Genomic DNA, 14,373 nt, shown 5'->3' with positions numbered 1-14,373 from the left:
GGTCTGTGTCTAGATTTATTTCTTTGCATGTGGATGTCCAGTTATTCCAGCACCATTTGCTGAAAAAACTATCTTTGCTGCAGTATACTTACTGCCCTTGCTGCTTCATCGAAGATCAGTTGACTCTATTTACGTGGGCCTATTTCGGGGCTCTCTATTCTTTTACCTTGATGTATTTGCCTATGCTTTTGCCAGTACCACATTGTTTTGATTACTGTAGCTTTATCGTAAGTCTTGAAGTCAGGTAGCATCAGTCCTCCAACTTTGTTCTTCTTCAATAGTGTTGTCTGTTCTGGGTCTCTTGCCTCTCTATATAAACTTTAGACTTCATCTGTCAATATCCACAAAATAACTTGATGGGATTTTGATTGAGATTGCTTTGAATCTTTAAGTCAAGTTGAGAGGAACTGACGTATTGACAGGATATAGTTTTATGATCGCGTATATCTGGCTAATTTATTCACAGAGTGATTTTGGAATTAAGGAATGCTCATAATCGCTGAGCATTTTTGTTCTTGTGTGGATAATCAGTTTATCCAGGTGCATGGATGGACAGAATAATGACAACCCACTCTTCCAGCCATTCAAATAAAATGATTTAAATGTAGCGTTGGTTTGTTTTAATTGTTCTGTTTTCTCCATTCCTGTTTTCAGGCTAAGGAGAGAGCATTCTTGGCTGGTTATCAGGCCACATGTTCCATTTTCCCTCAGTACTCTGCTGGGGATCATTGGAAACAAAGTGAGTCAGATATTCTGGCCCTGGAAGGGTCCACAGTATGGAAAGGGAAACCATGGTGTCAACACTGGCAATGAACCTTTTTCCTCTAAACCTCAGGCCTTTGATGTAGGTCCAGCAGTAGCAGCACCAGCTCCCACTCTCCACACCCCAACCACAGATGAATCTACATCTACTTGGGGCCCAAAAAAAAACAATGTAAAGGGTTGCATTTGAGAATAGCATTCCACACTGCCCACTCATTTCTTTTGTTTTCAAACACAGCTTATTCTTTAAAACTCATTGTCCAGCTTGTGGTGATCACCCAGCAGTTCACTCTAGGTGGATTATAAGTTCACTTTCTCTGTCCCTCCTCACTCTCACCATGTTGTCTATCAAAGACGGCTTCCTGAGCCCTTGGCCGTTGTACAGCTTACCTAGCCTTAGGCCCTCTTTCTTCTCTTATATATTTATAGGTGTGTCTCAGAACTCCTGGAGAGAAGGGGTTATGACTCATATTTCTTCCAAAATAGTACTAGTCATGCCTGCCTCTGCACCTCTCCCTAAAGTCCAACCCCATAACTGTATTTATGGAAACAACTGTGAAAAATCAAAGCTTTCAAAAACTGGACCATTTTCCTTGTCATACCCTAGTGACAGCTGCTCTTCAAATGCTATTCTGTATTACCAGTAAGAAAGGCTCATAAGTGAAAATAAACTTGGGAAATGTTTGGTTGAAATAAACATAAAGCAGGTTTCTTTAACTTTTCACAGCCTTTACTATGCTTTTACCAAATTTATTTAACCAAGCAGTTTTTCTTTTGAGATGCCAGAACAAACATTCCCTAGCTACTGAACCATTTCAGAAATGCAAGTCTAAAACACAGTAGGGAAATATCTTTTCTTAAGTTAAGGAACTTCTCATTTACATATAATTATAGTTTTATAATATATTTATAGAATTATGTCAGCAAAATGGAGGAGTAGACAGCTCCAAATACCCATCCTTCCAAAGAAACATTGAAAAAAGAACCAGAAACTGTCAGAAGCAACTTTGTCAGAACTCTGGAAAACAAAGGTTTATAGCAACCAAGAAAATGCTGTATCAAGAAAAAAGAAACAAAACCAGAAAGCTTTGTGGCATTTCTATTTGCCCTTACCAAACCTCTCTCCTGGCTTGGCAGCAGTCTTGAAGACAGCAGCCCACATTCTCAAATGTGAGATCCTGGCCTCTAGTTCCAGGGAAAGAGAGAAGACCTTATTCATAAATTATCACGTTTGTCCCAATCTAAGGGCCATCCTGAAAGACTAGCACAAGGTGCTTATCTCTGGTTTGCCTATCTCGGAATTTATTCAGAGTGGAAAAACAGCAAGAATTGCTTGAAAACCTGTTAAGGATTTTTTTTCCTTAATGTGCAGCCACCGGGGGCAAAAGATTTCAGTTGAAACATACATGAGACTTCTCAAAACCTGGGAGGAAAAGCCAGGGAGAGGATTTCTTTGGGATATTAGTGCATTCAAAAGCAATTATGTATACTGGGGAATTTAGAAAGCCAGGACAGGAATTATGCTCAGAAAAGACCCGAGAAGACCCCAGTTTTCACCACTGGCTGACCTATAGGCTTGGTGCATTCAGAAAGTGAAGGCCAAGGCAGAATCATAAATGGTTTGGCTAAGTGTTGAGTGTCCCAGCACAGAGCCAATCCACAGAAGATTGGGACAGGTGTTTTGTTTGTTTTTTAAGGTTCTGGCATTCATGGAAATCCCTGTCAAAACACTGGCTGAGGGCTTCCTAGGTGGCGCAGTGGTTGAGAATCCGCCTGCCAATGCAGAGGACACGGGTTCGATCCCCGCTCCAGGAAGATCCCACATGCCACGGAGCAACTAAGCCCGTGCGCCAAAAAAAAAAAAAAAAAAAAAAACTGGCTGAACACAGCTAAGCCTTCAATAATTCAGAACAGAAAATCCTGGGGAAGGGGGATATTCTTATTTCAAGAATTATTCTGGAATATTCAAATATCCAATTTTCAACAACAACAAAATGACAAAGCATACAAAGAAAATGGCATGTATGGCCCATTCAAAGGAAAAAAAATTAAATTTACAGAAACCATTCCTGAGGAAGCCCAGACATCACACTTATAGACACAGACTTTAAATCAGCTGTCTCAGATATGCTCAGGAGGTAAAGAAAACCAAGAAAATAATACATGAACAAAGTGAGAATACCAATAAAGAGAAATTATAAAAAGGAACCACACAGAAATTCTGGAGCTGAAAAGTACAATAACTGAAATGAAAAAAATACACTAAAGGAGTTCAATAGCATACTTGAGGAGGCAGAAGAAAAAATAGGTAAAATTGTAGAACAAATGAAATGATGTCTGAGAAGCAGAAAGAAAAATGAAGTGAACATTGCCCAACGGACTTGTGGGAGCCCATCAAGCTCACCAACATGTGCATTATGGGAAGACCAGAAAGATAAGAGAGAGAAAGGAGCTAAAAGAATATTTGAAAAAGTAATGACTGAAAACCTCCCATATCTGAAAGATATTAATCTACACATGCCAAACAGCTCAATAAATTCCAAGCAAGATAAAATCAAAGGGATCCACACTAAGACACATTATAGTCCAATTGTTGAACAATAGAGTCAGAGACTTTTTTTTTTTTTTTTTGGCTGCATTGGGTCTTCATTGCTGCACGTGGGCTTTCTGGTTGGGGTAAGTAGGGGCTATTCATCACTGCATTGTGTGGGCTTCTCAGTGCAGTGGGTTCTCATTGCAGAACACAGGCTCTAGGGTGCTTGGGCTTCAGTAGTTGTGGCGCATGGGCTTAGTTGCTCTGCAGCATGTGGGATCTTCCCAGACCAAGGATTGAACCTGTGTCCTCTGCATTGGCAGGTGGATTCTTAACCACTGTGCCACTAGGGAAGTCCCGAGACAGAGAATGTTGAAAGCAGCAGAAGAGAAGCAACTCCTCATGTACAAGGTATCCTCAATAAGATTAACAGCTAATTTCTCATTGGAGACCATGGGACACCTCATTGCCCCAGAGGCAATGGAGTGACATATTTAAGGTGCTGAAAGAAAAAACTTTTGATGAAGAATACTATATCCAGCAAAACTATTGTTCAAGAATGAAGGAGAAAGTAAGATATGCCCTGATTTAAAAACAAAAACAAAAAACTAAAGGAGTTCATTACTAGTCGACCTGCCCTAGAAGAAATGCTAAAGAAAGTCTTTCCAGCTGTAATGAAAGGACACTAGACAGTAAATTAAAGCCATATGAAAAAATAACACCAGTAAAGGTAACTACATTGGTAAAATAAAAGCCAGTATTGTACTTTTGGTTTATAATTCCTCGTTTTTCCTATATGAGTTAAAGGCAGATGCATATAAATATAATTATAAATCTATGTTGATGTATACACAATGTATAGAGTTGTAAGCTGTGACAATAACAATAAAAAGAGTGAGTGAACTGAGGTGTATAAGAGATTTTGTGTACTATTGAAATGATATTATTCAAACTAGGTCATTATGAGATGTTAATTGTAATCACTAAGGTAACTACTAAGACTATAACAGAAAAGGAAAGAAAAAGGAAATCAAAATGGTACAGTACAAAATTTCAACTAAATATGAAAAAAGGCAGTAATGGAAAAGCTAAAAAAAAATAAATACAAAAAACAAACAGCTAAACAGAAGTAAGGCCTTCCTTATTAGTAAATATAAATGGATTAAACTCTCCAATTAAAAGGCAGAGATTGGAAGAACAGATTAAAAAAACAATTTAGCTATATGCTGACTCATTTTAGGTACAAAGACACAAAAGTTGGAAAGTAAAAAAATGGAAAAAGATATTGCATGGAAATAGTCATCAAAAGAGAGCTAAGGTGTGTATATGTTTATCAGACAAAACAGATTTTAAGTTTAAAAAGATTTCAAGATACAAGGAGGACATTAAATATTAACAAAAGGGTCAGTCTATCAAGAGGGTATAACAATTATATATGCACCTAACAATAGAGTCCCGAGATACATAAAGCAAAGATTGCCAGAATTGAAGAGAGAAATCAAGAGTCCTATAATAAAACTTTCAATGATGAACAGAGCAGCCAAGCATAGAATCAATAAGGAAATAGAAAAATTGAAAATGCTATATACCAATTAGATATATACAGAATACTATACCAAACAACAGCAGAGTACACACTGTTCTCAAATGGAATATTCTCCAGGAGAAACCATATGTAAGGCCACAAAACAAGTCTCAAGAAATTTTAAAAGACTGAAATTATACTAAATATCTTTTCTAACAACAACAACAATAAAGTGAAACAAGAAATCAGTAACAGAAGGAAACTGGAAAACTCAAAAATATGTGAAAATGAAACATAATCTTAAAAAACCAAAGGGGCAAGTAAAAAATTACAATGGAAATTAGAAAATATATTGAGATGAATGAAAATGTAAAGACAACATGCCAAAACATAGGAGAATGCGACAAAAATAGTGCTCGGGAAGATTTATAGCTATAATTGCCTACATTAAAAAAAAAGATGTGGTACATATATACAATGGAATATTACTCAGCTGTAAAAAGGAATGAAACTGGGACATTTGTAGAGACATGGATGGACCTAGAGACTGTCATACAGAGTGAAGTGAGTCAGAAAGAGAAAAACAAATATCGTATATTAACACATATATGTGGAATATAGAAGAATGGTAGAAATCAACCGGTTTGCAAGGCAGAAATAGAGATACAGATGTAGAGAACAAACATATGGACACCAAGTGGAGAAAGCGGGGAGGGTTGGGGGGGGAATGAATTGGGAGATTGGGATACCAAATTGTACACTCTAAATATATGCAGTTTATTGTATGTTAACTGTATCTCAATAAAATCTCTTAAAAAAAAGACCTCAGATCATTAACCTACATGTACATCTTAAGAAACTAGAGAAAGAAGAACAAACTGATCCCGAAGCTAGAAGGAAGAAAATAAAATGATGAGAGTAGAAATAAATGAAATTGGAAGCAGAAAAACACTAGACAAAAAAATCCACAAAACCAGAAAGTGGTTCTATGGAAAGATCAACAAACTGATCTTTAGCTAAAGTGACTAAAAAGGGGAGGGGAGAGAGAGAAGGAAAGTGCGAGAAGACTCAAGTTACTAAAATCAGAGGGGACATTACTACCAACTTTATACAAATTAAAAGAATTTTAAGAAAATATGAACAACTATATGCCAACAAATTGGATAACCTAGATGAAACAGGAAAATTCCCTAGAAACACACAAACTACCAAAGTGAAGAATTGAAAATCTGAATAGGATTATATACCATGAGAAGTAAGATTGATCCCAGGAATGCAAGGGAAGATCAATATGAAAATCAATGGAAGTAACACATCATACTAAAAGAATGAAAGAAAAAACCCCACATGGTTATCTCAATTGATGCAGAAAAGGCATTTGACAAAATCCAGCACCATTTCAGGATGGAAAACACTCAATAAACTAGGAATATAAGGGAACTTCTTCAACATAACACAGAAATATATTTTTTAAAATGCACAAGCTAACATCATACTCAACAGTGAAAAACTGACAGCTTTCCACTTAAGATCACAAACAAGCCAGGAACATACAATGGGAAAAAAATTGTGTCTTCAATAAATGGTGTTGGGAAAACTGCAAAAGAATGAAACATGACTGCTGTCTTACACCATACACACAAATTAACTCAAAATGGACTAAAGACTTAAATGTAAGACCCGAAACCATAAAACACCTAGAAGAAAACATAGCTCATAAGTTCCTTGAGATAGGTCTTGGTGATGATTTTTTTTCAATCTGACACCAAAAGTAAAAGCAATAAAAGCAAAAACAAACAAGTGAGACTACATCAAACTAAAAATCTTCTGCACAGGAAAGGAAGCCATCAACAAAATAAAAAGGCAGCCTACTGAACAGGAGAAAATATTTACAAATTATATCTCTAACAAGGCAGGGGTCATCAACCCCCAGGCTGCAGACCAGTACCAGTCCACAGCCTGTTAAGAACCAGGCTGCACAGCAGGAGGCAAGCAGCAGGCAAGTGAGCAGAGTGAAGCTTCAACTGCCATTCCCCATCGCTCACATCATCACCTGAACCATCCTCCACCCCCACCCTCCACCGGTCCATGGAAAAATTGTCTTCCAAGAAAACTTTTTGGTCCCTGGTGCCAAAAAGTCTGAGGACTGCTGCAATAAAGGGTTAATATCAAAATATATAAAGAATTCATGCAACTCAAAAGCAAAAGAAAAAGTAATCCAATTTATTTTTTTAATAAATTTATTCATTTATTTATTGGCTGCATTGGGTCTTCATTGCTGCATGTGGGCTTTCTCTAGTTGTAGAGAGTGGGGGCTACTCTTCATTGTGGTGTGCAGGCTTCTCAGTGCAGTGGCTTCTCTTGTTGTGGAGCACAGGTTCTAGGCAAGTGGACTTAAGTAGTTGTGGCACACAGGCTCAATAGTTGTGGATCGCAGGCTCTAGTGTGCAGGCTCAGTAGTTGTGACACATGGGCTTATTTGCTCCGTGGTATGTGGGATCGTCCCGGACAAGGGATCAAACCCGTGTGCCCTGCATTAGCAGGCGGATTCTTAGCCACTGAGCCACCAGAGAATTCCCAAGTAATCCAATTTAAAAATGTGTAGGGGAATTCCCTGGTGGTCCAGTGGTTGGGACTCCATGCTCTCTTTCCCAAGGGCCTGGGTTTCAATCCCTGGTTGGGGAACTAAAATCCCACAAGCCATGCAGTGTGGCCAAAAAATAAATAAAGATGCTTAACATCATCAATCATTAGAAAAATGCAAATCAAAACCACAATAAGATCACCTCACACCTGTCAGAATGGCTATCATCCAAAAGACAAAAAAATAAGGGACTTCCCTGGTGGTCCAATGAGTAAGACTCCATGCTCCCAGTGCAGGGGCCCCAGGTTCAACCCCTGGTCGGGGAACTAGATCCCGCATGCATGCCGCTACTAAGAGTTCACATACCACAACTAAGCCCACGTGCCACAATGAAGAAGATCTTGCATGCCGCAATGAAGATCCTGCATGCCACAACTAAGACCCAGCACACTCAAAAAAGTAAAATCTTAAAAAAAAAAAAAAAAAAAAAAGGACAAAAAGTAAAACATGTTCGCAAGGATGTGGAAGAAAGGGAACGCTGTGCATTTTTGTTGGGAATGTAAATTGCTGTAGTCACTATGGAAAACAGTATGGAGATTCCTCAAAAAATTAGAAGTAGAACTACTGTTTGATCTAGCATTTCTACTTTTGGGAATTTATCTGAAGAAAATGAAAACATTAACTCAAAAAGATATGTGCACCAGTACGTTCACTGCAGCATTATTTACAAAAACCAAGATATGGAAATAACCTAAAAAAATAAAACAAAGGTCATGAACAAGACAAGGATGCCTGCTTTCACTACTTTTATTCAACATGGAACGAGAAGTTCTAGCCAGAGCAATAAGGCAGGAAAAAAAATAAAGATACCCAGATTGAAAAGGAAGATTAAAATTATCCCTACTCATAGATGACACAATCTTATATATAGAAAACTCTAAAGATTACACACTCACACAAACACTGTTAGAACAGATAAATTCGACAAAGCTTCAGAATACAAAATAATGCAAAAATCAATTGAAAAAAATAAGTTGCATTCTGTACATTAGCAGTGAACAATCAAAAAAATTAAGCAATTCCACAATCAATAGCATCAAATAGAATAAAATACTTAGGAATAAATTTAACCAAGATTTGTATCAATACACTGAAAACTAGAAAACACTGCTGAAATTAAAGAAGACACCACTAGGCAATCATTTTGCAATATATAAATGTATCAAATCAACATTCTGTACATCTTAAACTTACACAATATTATATGTCAATTACATCTCAGTAAAGCAGAGGGGTGCGGGGTGGGGGCAAGCCACCAATACATGGAAAGATGTCTCAAGTTTGTGGATCACAGGACTTAATATTGTTAAGATGACAATACTATTCAAAGCAATATATGTAGTTTAAATGTAATAATATCTATAACAATCCAGATGGCATTTTTTTAGAAATAGAAAAACCCACCCCAAAATTCATATGGAATTTAAAGGGACACTGAATATCCAAAACAGTCTTGAAAAAGAACAAGTTAGAAGACTTATGGTCCTTCTTCTTGATTCCAAAACTTACTACAAGCTACAGGAATCAAAACAGTGCAATATTTGGCATAACACTGTTATATTAAACTAATGGAACAGATTGAGAGTCTAAGAGTAAACCCTCATATCTATGATCAATTGTTTTCTGACTAGGTTGCCAAGACTATTCAATGGGGAAAAAACAATTTTGTCAACAAATTGTGCTGGAAAACTGGATATCTATATTCAAATGGATGAACTTTAACTCTTACTTTACACCACATGCAAAAGTTAACTCAAAATGGATCAAACAAATTTAAAAGTTAAACCACAAATCTTCTAGAAGAAAATATAAGAGCAAATCTCATGACCCTGGATTTGGCAGTGGTTTCTTAAATATAACACAAAAAGCGAAGCCAAAAAAGAAAAAAATAGGTAAATTAGACAATTCAATTTAAGTTTGGTGGGGTTTTTGGACATCAAAGGATACTATCAAGAGAGTAAAAAGACAACCCACAGAATGGGGGAGATATTTGCAAATAATATATCTAATAATGGTTTAATGTCCAGAATACATAAAGAACTCTTATAAAACTGAAAGACAAGGAACTCAGTCAAAATATGAGCAAAGAGCTGGAGGAATCAGACTCCCTGACTTCAGACAATACTGTTACTACAATAATCAAGACAGTATGGTTTTGGTGCAAAAACTGAAATATATATCAATGGAAAAGGATAGAAAGCCCAGAGATAAACCCATGCACATATGGTCACCTAATTTATGACAAAGGAGGCAAGAATATACAATGGAGAAAAGACAGCCTCTTCAATAAGTGGTGCTGGGAAAACTGGACAGCTACATGAAAAAGAATGAAATTAGAACACTCCCTAACACCATACACAAAAATAAACTCAAAATGGATTAAAGACCTAGATGTAAGGCGGGACATTATAAAACTCTTAGAGGAAAACATAGGCAGAATACTCTGACATAAATCACAGCGAGACCTTTTATGACTCACCTCCTAAAGTAATGAAAATAAAAACAAAAATAAACAAATGGGACCTAATTAAATTTAAAAGCTTTTGCACAGCAAAGGAAACCATAAACAAGATGAAAAGACAGCTCTCAGAATGGGAGAAAATGTTTGCAAACAAAGCAACTGACAAGGGATTAATCTCCAAAATATACAAACAACTCATGTGGGCTCAATATCAAAAAAACAAACAACCCAATCAAAAAATGGGCAGAAGACATAAATAAATAAATAAATAAATAGAAGACATACAGAGGGCCAACAAACACATGAAAAGATGCTCAACATCACTAATTATTCAATATCACCTCACATCAGTCAGAATGGCCTTCATCAAAAAATCTACAAACAATAAATGCTGGAGAGAGTGTGGAGAAAAGGGAACCCATCTACACCACTGGTGGGAATGCAAATTGGTACAGCCACTATGGAGAACAGTATGGAGGTTCCTTAAAAAACTGAAAATAGAGCTACCATATGATCCAGCAATCCCACTCCTGGGCATATATCTGGAGAAAATCATAATTTGAAAAGATACATGCACCCCAGTGTTTACTGCAGCACTATTTACAATAGCTAGCACATGGAAGCAACCAAATGTCCATCAAAAGAGGGATGGATAAAGATGTGGTACATATATACAATGGAATAGTACTCAGCCATAAGAAGGAATGAAATTGTACCATTTGCAGAAACATGGATGGACCTAAAGACTCATACAGAGTGAAGTCAGTCAGAAAGAGAAAAACAAATATTGTATATTAACACATATATGTGGAATCTAGAAAAATGGTACAGATGAACCTACTTGCAAAGTGGAAATAGAGACACAGGCGTAGATAACAAACGTATGGACGCCAAGTGGGGAAAGGGGAGGTGGGATGAATTGGGAGATTGGGATTGACATATATACACTATTGATACTATGTATAAAATAGATAACTAATGAGAACCTACTGTATAGCACAGAGAACTCTATTCAGTTCTCTGTGGTGACCTATATGGGAAGGAAACCCAAAAATGAGGGGACATATATATATATATAAATATATGTATATAGGTATAGCTGATTCACTTTGCTGTAGAGCAGAAACTAACACAACATTGTAAAGCAACTGTATGCCAATAATTTTTTTTTTTAATTAGCAAAGGACTTGAATAGACATTTCTCCAAGATAGTCAAACATCCAGTATGCACATGAAAATTTGCTCAGCATCATGAGGGAACTGTAAATCAAACCACAATGAGATAGCACTTCACACCTACGAGGATAGGCTATATTTTAAAAGTGTGGAAAATAACACACATTGGTGATAATGTGGAGAAATTAGAACCATCGTGCATTGCTGTTGAGAATATAAAATGGTACTGCCACTGTGGAAAACAGTTTAGTGGTACCTAAGAATTTAAATATGCAATTACCTTGTGACCTAGAAATTCCACTCCCGGGTATGTTCCCAAACAGACTGAGAACAGGGACTCAAACAGATTATTTGTACACTCATTCATAGCAGCATTATTCACAATAGCCAAAAGGTGGAAACCACCCAAGCATCCATCATCATAAGAGAGGATTAAGGAAGTGTGGTATATACAAACAGTGGGATATTATCTGGCCATAAAAAGAATGAAGTTCTGATACATGTTATAATATGTATGAACATTGAAAGCGTTATGCTAAGTGAAATGAGCCAAACACAAAAGGATAAATATTTTATGATTTCATTGATGTGAATTATCTAGAATGAACAAATTCACAGACAGAAATAGAGTCAAGGTTATCAGAGGGTGGGGATAGGAGAGAAAAAGGAATTATTGCTTAATGGGTATAGAGTTTCTGTTCAGGGTGATGAAAATTTTAAAAAATGGATAATGGTGATGGTTATACAGACTTGTGAATGCCACTTAATTGTACACTTACAAATGGTTAAAATGGGGACTTCCCTAGTGGCACAGTGGTGAAGACTCCAGGCCCCAATGCAGGGGGCCTGGTTTTGATCCCTGGTCAGGCAACTAGATCCCACATGCATGCTGCAACTGAGTTTGAATGCCACAGCTAAGGAGCCAGTGAGCTGTGACTAAGGAGCAGGTGAGCCACAACTAAGGAGCCTGCCTGCCGCAATTAAGACCCTGCACAACCAAATAAATAAACATTTTTAAAAGTGGTTAAACAGCACATTTTATGTTATATATATTATACTACAATTAAAAAATAATAGAATATGCTTATAAACCTGTTGAATTTTACTAAATGTTTTTTTTTTTTTTTTTTGCATAGAGGCAGACCTTGGAGTTATTGCTGGTGTGGTTCCAGACCACTGCAATAAAGCAAATACCACAATAAAGCAAGTTACACAAATGTTTTTGTTTCCCAGTGCATTTAAAAGTTATGCTTACACTATACTGTAGCCCACTGAATGTGCAGTAGCATTATATCTAAAGAGACAATGTACACACCTTAATTAAAAAATACTTTGCTAAAAAAACACAATCATCTGAGCCTTCAGTGAGTGTAGTAGTAACATTAAAGATCATTGATCACAGATCACCGTAACAAATATAATAATAATAATGAAAAAGTTTGAAACATTGTGAGAATTACAAAAATATGACACAGAGACACAAAGTGAGCAAATGCTGTTGGAAAACGACTCAGATAGACTTGCTCGATGCAGGGTTGCCATAAACCTTCAATTTGTAAAAAACACAATATCTGCCAAGGACAATAAAACGAAGAATGCCTATTTGAGATCATCACATAGATTTTTTGCTGCCTTCTGTTAATGTGGTGAATTTATATGTAAATATTCTGATGTTAAATTAGGCTTGTATTCCTTAATCTTTTTTTGGTCATATCATTTTTCATATACTGCTCAGTTTGAATGTGCCAATATTTTATATAGGATTTTTGCTAATATGCTTATAAGTAATATTGGCCTGTAATTTCCTTTTCTTATACTGCCCTTGTCAGATTTAGGTATCAAGTGTACTAGTCTTGTAAAATCCACTGAGTAGTTCTCTCTGTTTTCTATTCTCTTGACTGTTTTGCAAAAAAAAAAAAAAAGAATTGGGTTTTTTCTTTTTGTTCAGACTCACTTGTAAAACTGTCTGTGCCTGATGCCTTTTAGAGGGTATGGGTGGCACAGATTTTTTTTTATGAACAATTTAATTATTTTAATAATATCCAGATTTTCAGAGTCAATTTTGGTATTTACTTTTCTAGAATGTTGTCCATTTCATGTGCTTTAAAATTAACATATTACCATGTGCCACAGCTAGAGAGAAGCCTGCACACCTCAACAAAGAACACGTGCTGCAACTAAGACCCAACACAGCCAAAAATAAAAATAAATAAAATATTTAAAATTAATATGACATTAATAGAATTCACTTATTTTAAAAACCTCTACAACAGGTACATTTTCATTTTATTCTTAATATTGTTCATTTTGCTTTTGCTTTTTCTTCATCAATCTTAGCAGGAGTTTTTCTATGCTACTAATTAATATTTTTCAAAATTAGTTGTTGATTTTGTTCATCATTTCCATTTCTTAATTTCAGCTTTCATTAATCTTTGTGTATTGTGGTATTGCTTTGTTTTTTCTAGCCCTTCAGTCTTTTTCATTTTCTAATAAATGTTTTAAGGCTGCATATTTTCTCTTACATTATTCTTCAGCTGCATTCTACAAGCATCTTACCCTATATACAAACTAACAAGTTAATCTGTCACATTTTCCTGGATGTGATATAATTTTTCATTATACCTCCAGTATGTTGAATAGATGTGTTTAGAATGTGGACACCATTGATTTATTCCTGTCCTTACGGAGAAAGTACTAAGTATTTCACCATTATGTATCATTTTAGCTGCACTTTTTCATAAATGCCCTTTATCCTATCTACAGATCTCCCTCTATTTACAATGGGGTTATATCCTAATAAATCTGTAAATTTTTGAAAATATCATAACATCAAAGAATTTAACACACTTAACCTACTGAACATCATAGTTTAGCCTAAGCCTACCTTAAATGTGCTCAGAACACATATTAGCCCATCGTTGGGCAAAATCATCTAACACAAGGCTATTTTAGAATTATTGAATACTGTAGTGAAAGTGAAAAACAGAATAGCTGTATGAGTACTCACCATTAATGGATCTGAAGAATGAAGCATTGAACTAAAATTAATTGTTGGTGATGGGGATACTACAATGAAAGGGTCATCCATCTCTCTTCTGATGAGGCTTGAGAACAGCTGGTAGAAGGACCTGGGGCATTGACACTTGGTTTAGCACGCATAGTGTTCTTCAAGAAGATAACCAGTTTTGCCTGCAGTTTTTCTTCTCTATGGCAAGCAACAGCTTCCTGTGTCTGGCTGCCAGGTCTTGCCAACCTCTTGTAATTAACATCCA

The sequence above is a fragment of the Hippopotamus amphibius genome, chromosome 7 (genome assembly GCF_030028045.1).
Source record: "Hippopotamus amphibius kiboko isolate mHipAmp2 chromosome 7, mHipAmp2.hap2, whole genome shotgun sequence".
Taxonomy (NCBI): Eukaryota; Metazoa; Chordata; class Mammalia; order Artiodactyla; family Hippopotamidae; genus Hippopotamus; species Hippopotamus amphibius.
Note: the sequence above shows the minus strand (reverse complement) of the source record.